At 39.9% G+C, this 13393-nt stretch overlaps 1 protein-coding gene across 2 annotated transcripts in view; it reads right to left on the bottom strand.

Annotated features, from left to right (window-relative positions):
* The window catches only part of ankfn1 (ankyrin repeat and fibronectin type III domain containing 1), a 91298-nt gene that overhangs the window by 58511 nt on the left and 19394 nt on the right, over nucleotides 1–13393 (bottom strand). The window lies entirely within an intron of this gene.

Below are 13393 nucleotides of genomic sequence, written 5' to 3'. Positions count from 1 at the left end.
AATTAAGAAAAAAAAATGAGCTGCTTTGACACTACGGCAGGCAATACATATGAAAAAAAAAACATTCAATTTATTAAACATGATAAATGATGTATTAAACATACAACCTCTAAATGCAAGTAATTATAGTACTTTGACAACAGAGACTCAGCATTCCTCTGCTGACAGCAAAACTAACCGGTGTAACCACATGAACACTGATGAACCATAAATAACCTTCACCAGCTGTGTTGAGAACGGTTAACAGGTACCAAATAATCTATTAACACTCTGCCACACATTACCTACAATTTTCTAATTACAGAGTAAGCAATGCAATCACTTAGTAGCACTTAATTTTGAAATGAACACAACACTGATCCTTCCAGGAATCTCTCTCTTCCTCAGCATATTCAGGAAAGGCAGCCATGCCGTTGTTATAGCAACCTTAGAGAACTGTGTTTGGAAAATTACCTTCCCTCTGGATTAGTATTCCCCTTATCTGACATGCAAAGACATATGTACATATTATCCTCAGTGCATGGGTTATACAAGGACAAGGGATCTGACTGCTCATGTGTAAACCGAGGTTTTATTTCTTTCCACCTACTGCCTTTTGTATAAATATTCATGAAGTAACAGACCATATGTAATTTTGAGGCTTCAAAAACAGTGCAAAAACACAGTCTTTAGGTTAAAGGTATATACATACACTTAAATGCTAGTACTCATCAACAATCCAAATCCACAGAGCTAAATCTGAGCATTTCAGTACACCGCATGGTTGCTGCATGAAGAGAAATCACTGGAGTGGTACTGCCAAGAGTGACTTGAGTCATTTGAGTGACCGTACTTCATTACTGTACTTCACTATCAATTTGGAAGATTTGTACTTACAATACTGAAATTAAAATTTGTACATTTGCTTAATTATATTTACAAGTTAAAAATGTACTTTAATTATTTATATTTTCATTTAGACCTTCGAAATACTCAAAGCCTGTAACGAGGAGCGATGTAGCGGACGCATGTGCTGAGATTTATTAAGGGCAAATCCAGGGTCATGGTCAAGACAGTCCAGGGTCAAAGATCCAATACGGAGAAAACGGGGTTCAGACATGAAAGACCAGAATACAATGAACAACACAGAGATTCAAACGAAGCCAACAAACAGAACGATACATCGAACAAAGACCGGCAAACACAAGAGGCAAACACATGGCTTAAATACACAGGGATAACGAGGGTCAGGTGAAAACAATCAGGGCAGAGTTACAAAACCCAAACAAACGCACATGGACAAACCAAAACAAAAAGGCACATGGAGTGGGAGGAGTCAATCGTGACAAAGCCTAGGAGATTTTTCTCTTTTTGTCTTTTTGTAAATTTGAATTTATTGTTTCATTAACACAGCCAACCCAATTGGTACGTGTAAAATGAAACTGCCTACAGCTATGGTCTTTTTCTGAGGACAAGTGCCACCCCTAGCACAAAACACCATACAAAGAAATTAATTCTAATTTATTTGTTAAAAAGCTTACTTTTTACTTTTAGATTTTTTACATTTTAACTCTAATTTTTCACTCAAATATATTTTTGGCTCCATTCTTCCACTTTTAAGTGAGTAAGATGACATAGTACCCCTACTTTCACTTGCGAGCAGCTTTATTGTAGGCTACTTCTGTAACATAGGGGCCAAGGCAGCCTGCAAGTGCAGAGTAACTTTAGTAGGGGCATTCTGATACTCATCGTCATAACAGGCAGGGGTCAACACACAAGCAGGCAAGAGAAGATGCAGATCCATAATCAGAGAAGAGCAGAGTGAAAACGCAACACAAGACACAGACTTGGACTCAGATACTGAACACAGGGACATTACAAACACACAATGAGAACACAGTGGTATCTGTAGCAGTCTTAATGAACTTAGAATGAGCTGCAGGTGTGCGAGAGAGGAGGAGAGTGGGTGGAGCCAGGGAGAATCCAAGTGAGTCTCCCCAGAGAGGGGGAGACATGACAACTTTTACTGCTGGTTGTCATGCATAATTAAAGCTGGCCTGAACAGCAATTTATAGGCTTTCAACGCTCACTGGTATTTTCCGAAAAAGTACTGGAATACTCATTCTGAATATGTACCATTTAAAACAATGATATTTATGTTTCACAATTGTCATTTTAATATGCTCTTTACTGCAGTAAAGTCCAGAACCTGACAACCATATATTAATAGTCGAGCGGAAGCCCAGCTGCTTGTGCTCCATTTGTTTGTAACCACTTGTTCAACTACAACATGGTTACGCAGAGGCTAAGGGCTCAGAGGACAAGCTGCAAGGCAACAAGAAACAGTAATCACTTACACCCCACCGAATGCAGCTCTCACTCCATGGCCTAAAGGGTCGCTTGCTAGAGTGAACTTCACCCCATCAGACTCCTGTGCCTGGCAGCAACCACAAGAGCAGCAGTGCTAGTGCTCTCCTCCTTCAGCACTGCCTGAACTCATTACAACAAACAGGTTTAATCCTTCCTTCTATTTCAACAAGTCAGGCATTATTTGAGCAGCAATTTTTCAGTAGCCTGCTCAATTAATTTGATTTACCTTACAAAATATCTGAATGCAAATTACATAGGCTGTGTCTCAAACTATACATACTACACTAATTACACATTAATTACATTTTAATTAATTTTAAGCACTTTGAATATATTGAATACATTTGAAAATAGATAAAATTAAGATTTTATCTATTTCCTGTGACTGTTGAGCATGACAAAAAATCAGATTTTCGCTGCACTGTTACACAAAAATTGCCACCATGGAACAAAAACACTTACTTTAGACTTATTGCTCTTTCTGGTTACATTTGAAAGTAATACACTTGAAACACAATGTTTTACAGAGCACAATGCTTTACATACTCTGTTATCTAGTACTAGCAATTATTATTAATTAATCAATTATTTTTAAAACTCAGCATTTAAAGTTGTTATCCAGACATTTCTACTGGCATATCTCAACAACATGAAAATCTTTGTTTTTAAAATTATTCTCTGTTGTGATATAATTAAGTATGTAAACTTCAAATAGACATAATGACCTCTGTGGTCTTTCCGGTAGTTGTGGAATAACAGACATTCCAGGATTAAAAAAGCAATTTATCATTGCTATATATATACAATCTATGAATAATGTAAAGGATGTGCAAAGGAAGTTGGGAGTTAAATCAAGCATTACGTACAACCCCAATTCCAATGAAGTTGGGACGTTCTGCAAAACATAAATAAAAACAAAATACAATGAATTGCAAATCCTTTTCAACCTATATTCAACTGAACACACTACAAAGACAAGATATTTAATGTGCAAGCGGATAAGCTTTATTGTTTTTTGCAAATATTCACTCATTTTGAATTTGATGCCTGCAACATGTTCCAAAGAAGTTGGGACAGGGGCATGTTTACCACTGTGTTACATCACCTTTCCTTTTAACAACACTCAATAAGCGTTTGGGAACCGAGGACACTAATTGTTGAAGCTTTGTAGGTGGAATTCTTTCCCATTCTTGCTTGATGTACAACTTCAGATGCTCAACAGTCTCTGTTGTCATAATTTGCGTTTCATAATGCGGTCCACATTTTCAATGGGAGACAGGTCTGAACTGCACGCATGCCAGTCTAGTATCCACACTCTTTTATTACGAAGCCACGCTGTTGTAACGTGCAGAATGTGGCTTGGCATTGTCTTGCAGAAATAAGCAGGACGTCCCTGAAAAAGACGTTGCTTGGATGGCAGCATATGTTGCTCCAAAACCTGTATGTACCTTTCAGCATTAATGGAGCCTTCACAGATGTGCAAGTTACCCATGCCATGGGCACTAACACACCCCAATACCATCAGAGATGCTGGCTTTTGAACTCTGCGCTGATAACAATCCGGACAGTCCTTTTCCTCTTTGGCCTGGAGGACATGACGTCCATGATTTCCAAAAACAGTTTGAAATGCGGACTCGTCAGACAGGACACTTTTCCACTTTGTGTCAGTCCATCTCAGATGAGCTCGGGCCCAGAGAGATAGATGGAGTGACGAACTGTGTTCACTGACAGCGGTTTTCTGAAGTGTTCCTGAGCCCATGTGGTAATATCCGTTACAGAATGATGTCAGTTTTAAATGCAGTGCTGCCTGAGGGATCGAAGGTCACAGGCATTCAACGTTGGTTTTCTGCCTTGCTGCTTACTTGCAGAGATTTCTCCAGATTCTCTGAATCTTTTGATGATATTATGGACTGTAAATAATGAAATGCACGTTGAGAAACGTTGTTCTTAAACTGTTGGACAATTTGCTCACACAGTTGTTCGCAAAGTGGTGAACCTCGCCCCATCCTTGCTTGTGAATGACTGAGCCTTTCAGGGATGCTCCCTTTATACCCAATCATGACACTGACCTGTTTCCAATTAACCTGTTCACCTGTGGAATGTTCCAAAGAGTTGTTTTTTGAGCATTCCTCAACTTTCCCAGTCTTTTGTTGCTCTTGTCCCAACTTCTTTGGAATGTGTTGCAGGCATCAAATTCAAAATGAGTGAATATTTGCAAAAAACAATAAAGTTTTTCCTTTTTGAACATTAAACATCTTGTCTTTATAGTATATTCAATTGAATATAGGTTGAAAAAGGTTTGCAAATCATCTTATTCTGTTTTTATTTATGTTTTACACAACGTCCCAACTTCATTGGAATTGCGGTTGTACTTCCCAGTCAAGTAATAAAGTACAGATAATCAGCATAATAAGTAATAGCAATATGTACAGATAAATGTAAACATATTTTTTAAATATGTATACTACAACAAGTTAAACTGCATTCAAGCAGTGACTACAGCAAAGCAGAAAGTGTTCCTATTCAGAAGGAAACTGAATACAGGGGTTATGTACAAAAAAAACTGGATACAGGGGTTATGTACAATACAATGTGTGTAACGTCAGTAATTAAGTGCAGCAGTTTAAAGCAGATAGACGTGAGAAGTGTCCTTGTCTAGGAGGATGATGGCATATGAAAATTTGCTGAGGTAGGTGGCAGTTCATATGAGTAATCTGTTGAAGATAATTGCTCTTTTCAAAGGTCTCTGCTGATTAAGTATTGTTCTTTAAGCTACAATTGGTGTGCCTTGATAAAAGACAAAGCATCTAAATACTAAATATAGAATTGAATACCAATGAACATATATTTGAATTTTCAAATGATTCAGGTCAGCCTTACACATAACAGATCAGCTCATTCAATGGTGCATATAAATTAAGCCAGCTCAAAAGATGAAGCAAGGACATCTCACCACCTACTCATAAACAAACAAACAAACAAACAAATAAATAAATAAACAAGTAAATGAATGATAAAAGTCGTGTCTTGTTACTTGCTTACTCTTTAACTAGACCTGGCACAGACTCAATCATCTTCACATTTCTGTGTTTCTGATAGTTGAAAGATGATTGTGTATCTCCGCAGCCTTTTAAAACCCCTTTTTTTTCTCATGACAAGCAGGAAAAAGATATTTTCACCTGCTGAAGACTTGTTTAAATGGCACAAACTTTATGGAATGATGATGCTCTCATGCACAACTGTGTTTAAAATCCCAGTAATCAATTTCCTTTGATGATGACACAATGCAAGCCTTGCTACACTGCAGTACTTCCAGGCAACATCTGAATTACACCCCCCAGAGTATTTTGGCCTCCTTTGAGTACTGCTTTTCTGTTCTCACTGAGGACTTGATGAGATGATGAAAGTATAACAGCAACAAGAGTAGAAGAACATGACTTCAATACGATGAGGCAGATATTCATACTCATGCAAGATCCCATCTCACTGCAACATGCATTTCTAGCAATATATGCTAATTTCATTTCAATGCTCATTTACTAATCAATTAAGAAATTCAGTTTAGAAATGCTATGATGTAAAATGAGAAATATCTATAACAGAATAAAATAAAAATGGAGCCTCAAAACGTCTGTGGAGATGTGCCAACAGAACAGCACTTTTTTGGGACATTGAGATATCTAATATTTCAGCAGCTTGTTGCTTTCGGTTAAATGCCACACTCAGGCAGCTGTGTCTGGAACATGGCACACAGCTGCCCTTGTCTGCACCTCTTCTTTAATGTCAGCAGACTTCTTTGGCTAATACAATGCTTCTAGGGAGACAGCTGTCCATTCCTACAGGTGCATTCCCAAAAGGTCTGTAATTGCTTTAGACAGAGAGCGCTCTTACACCATCAAGAGTTATCTCTTTCTGTCATAAATGTGAATGAGTATCCCTCTGAGCACTTGAAGCTAATGGCTATAGGTGTCCCCTGAAAACTGGGCTATGGAGGATATCTGCAAAAGCAATCTCTTTATTTTATTAGGAGTCACTTCGACGTTAGCCTCTGCACAAAGACAGCAGAGAAAAAAAATTTAGTTAGATCAAATTATGACAACTGTAACAGCCTAAGTTAATACTGAGAATGAACGAATGAATGAATGCATCAATCAATCAATCAATCAATCAATATCCTGCTAGTGACGAACTCATTTTCATGGAATGAAACCAAAAGGACCCACTTAAAATTGAGTTTCAATTGAAAGTTTCAACTTGAAAAGAGTTTTTTTAATTTAATTTGTCATTTTCAAATGCCTTTGAATGAATGTTATGAACACAAAAATATAAGGTTATGGAAAACATGGATTAAATCTGCTTTTAAGGACATGTCTGAGATGACAAAAAAGTTTAGATGAATTAACTAAATTTACTAAAATGATAACTTAAGCTATAGTATGTTCAACAAAATCCACAATGCCTGACAAAAGAGAACTGCTGGTCATTCAATAAATTGCTTGTGTCACAATTGGCCCCTCCCAGTCCATGTGCATTTGTTTTGGTTTGGCCCATGTGTATTTGTTTTAGTTCTAGTCCTGCCCCCTCGTTTCATGACTCCACCCCTGATTGTCTCCACCTGTGTTTGCACCTGTCCCTCTTTACCCTTATGTATTTAAGCCCTGTGTTTTCCCTGGTCTGGCTGGTCTTTGTTTGATCGTGCTGTTTGTTTGATGTATGTTGGCAGAACTATTTGAATCTTTGTTTGGTGATTAGGATTTGTTTGTGTTTCTCGTCATGTCTAACTCTGTGCAATCTGTGTTGGCTCTATGACCCTGGACCGTCTCAACCCTGATTTTGGATTTGCCCTTAATAAATCTCGCTTATCTCAGCACGTGCATCTGCCTCCTCGCTCCACGTCACAGCTTGTCTAATGTCCTTTACAGAAACTTTACAGAAATTTTACAGAAACTGGGAAACAGTTCCACACAAGCTCCATTTTTTTTCACTGATCAGCTGTTTCCCAACATTCTTTTTTTTCAGTTTTTCTAGACTATCAAAACCATCACACTCTACAACATGCCATCAATGCCTTCTGTAACACTCTGCATTTTGACACCAACACTTTTCACCCATATAACAGCAGTCAGGCTAGGCACAGCCACAGCAGTGCATACTGTGTCCTGATAATAAATGGAGAGGGCAAACACTTTCTCACTGGAGAGTCACAAATTCTCTGGGAGAGTTTCTCCCAAGTTCTAAAATACCTGCTCTTCAAGACACACATCTGGGCTAAAGAGCTTACAAGTAAAACGCAGCGAGGACTCAAGGATAGGAGGCTTTTACCATTTCCACTTATAAACATATCATATAAAACCCTCAGCAATTCCCCATCTCACAGCACAGCCCAGAGTGTTCCAGAGCTGCATTTACTGAGCCTCTTCTCTCCAGCATAATGTTTAGTATCAACGGCAGCGGCGCAATCAAAGCTGCTTTCAAGCAATGCTGAAAGTCCACTGATAAGATGGCTTGCTTACATTATGAGGCAGATCTGATTCCTTTCAGTAGCACAATATGCTCTAACTAAAAAATTTACATGATGCAATTGACTGTCTGTAACCTGTTCACTGTCCATATAATATTTATCTCACAATGCTTGGAGCACATAATAATACAAGCCCAGGATGTAATTTAGTATAAAAATGACTGCAGCCCTTGAGAAATTTGTAGGATGTTGGCCTTAGATTAACTGCAGTCATTAATTCAGTCTCTGTGGTTTGTCTGCTGTGGGTGCATTGTAAATGGTAAGGATTTAGAGACCGAAAAATGAATGCTAATGGCTCTGCTTTAGAGAATCTATAATTGATGCCCACTTCATCTAATAAGCCCCCTGGACTACATGAGGAGGCTCCTGCCTCTTGACCCTACTCTTAAAAGTCTAATTGATCATACGCGTAGTACACAGCTGAGAGTGAAGTTTGTTCTGAGCTACAAATCAGAGGAGCGAGTCTCAACTAAATTGAACTGAAATAACCTCTTTGCGTAGATTAGGCTGGGCCAGCTTCAAGCCGACAGCCGAGACAGTCCGGGGCTCCTAGAACTTCTCACTTCACTGTGCTAATTTGAACAAGGCTTTTATTTTTCTATTTGTCAGCGGGCTAAACTGTAGCATGGTTGTTAAACCTCTCCCAGGCCTAATTAGGAGAGCAATGCTAGCATTCATAGCTGAGCTCGCGCTCCTGCACTGGGAGGAAGAGGGGGGCCATGGTGATGCCTCTGGCAGCCCAGCCTGGCAGCTCCCTGCCCTTGTGGCTGCAATATTAAGTGACTGCTGAAATTCATGGCCGACACAGCCGTTTTATAAGTCTAGGTGACAACCTGCTTTCATATGGGGCAGGCGTTTTGCAACACATTAGCAAATTGCTCTGTTTCATTATTCATTAGAATGCTGTCATACCAAGAGCGCCCATGTTTTGTTGGAGAAAACAGTAGCACTCCTTTATCCTGAAAGGCGCTCTCTGGGGAGTTTGCCCAGGTGGCAGCAGCCTTTATTGCTAGCACTGTGTAGATTGTGACAATTCACAGATAACTGACTCAAAACACTAACATCAAAACTGAATTTCACAAATTTGAGGAACGTGTGAAAGTACTTTCGAGAGGGGAACAGTAACAGGAAAAACTCCCACTGTGAAAAGGCAATAAAAAGACCTATGGATAAGCAGGCTGTTTTGAAGAGAAATTCAAATGTTAATGGATACATTTCTCTGGAATAAAAAGCACTGTTTAGAAACATAGTGTACTCAGGGTAGTTTATTACAAATCAAAGTCACAATTAAAAAAGAAAAAATATGTAGGTCAAATATTGACTTTGCTTTATCTCAGCCTATTTCAGTGATACCTAACTTTTAGTTTATAGCATTGTGCACTCTAACTCAGATCATTGTGACCTATTCTGAGGGTTAATTTTCTTTTTAATGTGCCAAAATGTTTTATGCTTATGCAGACAGACGAAAAGTGTGTCTGAAAGGGAAAAAACTGTCATAGTCTCATTCATGTTACCCACACTGTCAAGATGCATTGGTGCAACGTGGCTCTGAAGTCATGTTGTTCTTTTCTTCTGTCACCTTGGGCCAAACAACAGCTTCAGTTAGGCAGCAGTGAGAGGGCAAGCTTGCCCCCTTATGGTATCTTTAAGAAGTAAATTTTCATATTCTGTGCACTAACAAATCAAGCCACATTTTTAAAAAAAATGTAAAAAAAAACTGGACGGGACTTGACAGCAGCAGCATTTGACTTAGTGGGCCATAGTGAGTTCTGTAGTGAATCTGACTGCTTGATTTGACTGATAAGCTTCTGACAGTCCGGCCAGAGACCAATGTGGAGAAGAAGAGAAGAGCAAAGTAAAAAAAAAAAACAACAGAGAAGTGTAGTTAAGAGTACGTGAAGAAAGAAAAAAGAGATGATGAGTGTAGATGAAAGAAAAGTGTAGATGAGAAGAATATATGAAAGAATAGAAGAATAGGTGAGAGTAGAAGAAAGATGAGTAGACAAGAGAACAGAAGAGAATAGAAAAAAAGTATAGACTAAAAAATAAACATCCTTGAGAAGAGAGGAGAAAATGAAAACAGAAGAGAAGAGAAGAGAAGAGAGGAGAAGAGAAGAGAAGAGTGGAAGTGCGTAGATGTAAGAACAGCCAATAACAAAGTAATGGCAGAGGTGTTGGCTGGGAGCTGGAGGTGGCACAGAAAGTAGCCACAGCTAGAGTACTAGCACATAGAACACTTCTCCTGACAACTCTAAAAAAGGAGAGAGTGAAAAAAGTGGTGAAATAGCTCCAGGTGAAATGATAATTGCATCGCAGAGAGAACAAATTTTCCTGAACAGGCTCTTTCTACATCCATCAGTACACAGTAAACTCAACTCCATTTTAAAATATCGTGATGGTCCTTGAGAAACTTGTGCTAATGCTTCCTGTGTTTCATCAGATATTTTTAGATGTGATGCACCTCATGAATCTGACTTGTAACAAATTGACTGACTGACAAACTGACTGACTGACTGACTGACTGACTGACTGACTGACTGACTCACTCACTCACTCACTCACTCACTCACTCACTCACTCACTCACTCACTCACCTTTAGCAGGCTGAAAATTCTCCATCAGGTGCCACCATTAGAACTCAAATAGCTTTTAATGATTTATAAAAGCAGTGTTTCACACCAATGACATTGTGTTCTTTTTTTATGGGGTATCATATTACATTCTGTATATAAGAAATGACACTTGTAAATGCTCTGACCATTTTGCAGTATCTCATATATTAATAAGCATCAAAAAACAAGCACTCTAAGTGATACTGGACCAGCTATCCATGCTTCATTTTCCAGTAAATTAGCACAAAATGCCCAAAGCACATACGGATGTATCTGTGTGATGAAGCCATTTCTGAGAATGAAACTGGAAAGACAGGTTCTCATGCTGTCTGTCTAACAACATCTCAGTCTCTTTCAAGAGCACCTTCAGCAAAAAGACACAAGCCACAAACCCTCACTAAACCAAGCTCCATGGCAACAAGGTTGAGTAAGCGCAATAAATTGCTGCATTGCACTGTAGCACCCAATATCACCTCTGTTGAGAAGGTGTTATTTACTTAACTTTTATCCAAAATGACATTGATGTGAATATATTCAAAAAGGCATAACCCAAACCTAAAAGAGAAAAATAATAACAGGTCACCATGTTTCAGTTTCAATAATAAGTGGACTATGGCCTAATAACTTCATTCTATAGATTCTATGTCCTGTGATATTGAATTTTAGACAAAGAATGGCTTTTATTGTTCCTCCTGAACATTTAAGATCATGGACTATCCATACAGTGCAGCAGGTGAGAGACTTTATCTGGACATATGATCACAATGCCTTACAATGCCTTTTGGCACATGATAAATGTTTCAAGTACAGTTTCAGGGGCATTTCAATTTCAAAGCCTTTGCTATTCACTGTGGTGTTCAGCATAACAAAAGAGCTTTCCGCTACCATTTTCCATTGATTCACGCCGGAGAGGTGGAGGTGGAAAATGCTGGAATATCTGTGTCACTGTGTTTTCTTCTGCCATGCAGCTATAAAGCCTGACAACTCATCCAGAATCACATTCAGAGAATGACAAACACAACTGAGGCAGTGGACTGCACTAGATTTATCTATCATTCTCTTTTTCCTCTGCATCACTTCCCAGAAACAGTGCTCCTTGGCAGAAATCCAGGAGTCCAACGCACCACTGTATTATGGCACACTTCATTATGTAAAGTAGGTAAGACGAAGGAGAAAAAGGGAAAAACACCTGAGCAACAAGAAACTCAATCTTTGCTATGTCAAATACAAAATTATGAGTAAGAGTACGCCCATACACTTAGTGTCTTGACAATTTTCTGACCCCTTGTTAATGAGCAATAAGGAAAAAAGTCAAGAATTGACTTACAATAAAAGAAATTTTCCAGACTAGGAAATCATCTCCAGCTGGTCAGTAAATTCCTATTGAGTCTCACTGAATGTATGGATCTGAAACCAGTCAGCCTTGAGTGCTATGATTTCACTTGACTGTCTCAGAGGACTTTATGTTCTTTTGAGAAGTGTGCTGAAAGCAAATGGCAAATGCTCCATTTCCATTTCTAGAGGGGTTGTGTGGAAATTTGACTAAAGAAAGAGCACAAGAGCACTCTCATATATATATATATATATATATATAATATATATATATATATTATGAGACACACATATATATGAATATATATATATATATATGAATATATATATATATATATATATATATATATATATATATATATATATATACACACACACACACACACACACACACACACACACACACACACACACACACACACATATATATCCATCCATCCACCCATCCATTATCTTCCGCTTCTCCGGGGTTCGGGTCGCGGGGTCAGCATCCTAAGCAATGAATCCCAGACCTCCCTTTCCCCAGCCACTTCCACCAGCTCTCCAAGGGTGATTCCGAGGCGCTCCCAGGCCAGCTGGGCGATATAGTCACGCCGGCGTGTCCTGGTCTTCCCGGGGTCTCCTCCCAGGTGGACTTGCCTGTGACACCTCCCGAGGGAGACGTCCAGGAGGCATCCTAACCAGATGCCCGAACCACCTCAGCTGGCTCCTCTCGACGTGAAGAAGCAGCGGCTCTACTCCGAGTCCCTCCCGGATGACTGAACTTCTCACCCTATCTCTAAGGGAGAGTCCACACACCCTGCGGAGGAAACTCATTTCGGCCGCTTGTATTCGCAATCTTATTCTTTCGGTCATTACCCAAAGCTCATGACCATAGGTGAGGGTGGGAACGTAGATCGACCGGTAAGTCGAGAGCCTTGCCTTATGCCTCAGCTCTTTCTTTACCACAACAGACCGGTAAAGAGCCCGCATCACTGCTGACCCAGCACCAATCCGCCTGTCAATCTCCCGCTCCCTTGTACCTTCACTCGTGAACAAGACTCCGAGATACTTGAACTCCTCCACTTGAGGCAAGAGCCTATCCCCGACCCAGAGAGGGCTCTCCACCCTTTTCCGCCTGAGAACCATGGTCTCGGATTTAGAGGTACTGATTCTCATCCCGGCCGCTTCACACTCGGCTGCAAACCGATCCAGTGAAAGCTGAAGTTCGCGGCCTGATGTCCCCAATAGGACTACATCATCTGCAAATAGCAGCGATGTGACCCTGAGGTCACCAAACCGGACAACCTCCATCCCCTGACTGCGCCTAGAAATTATAAAAATGGATAGACGGGGTCCAACTCTCACTGGGAACGAGTCTGACTTACTGCCGGCTATGCGAACCAAACTCCAGCTTTGTTTGTACAGGGCCTGAATGGCTCGTAGCAAAGAGCCATGTACCCCGTACTCCCGAAGCACCTCCCACAGAATACCCCGGGGAACACAGTCGAATGCCTTCTCCAGATCCACAAAGCACATGTGGACTGGTTGGGCAAACTCCCTTGAACCCTCCAGAATCCTGGAGAGGGTGAAGAGTTGG

This window comes from Pygocentrus nattereri, chromosome 13 (assembly GCF_015220715.1).
Source record: "Pygocentrus nattereri isolate fPygNat1 chromosome 13, fPygNat1.pri, whole genome shotgun sequence".
In the NCBI taxonomy this organism is placed as follows: domain Eukaryota; kingdom Metazoa; phylum Chordata; class Actinopteri; order Characiformes; family Serrasalmidae; genus Pygocentrus; species Pygocentrus nattereri.
The sequence above is the reverse complement of the archived record's forward strand: the minus strand, read 5'-3'. Positions and strand labels throughout refer to the sequence as shown.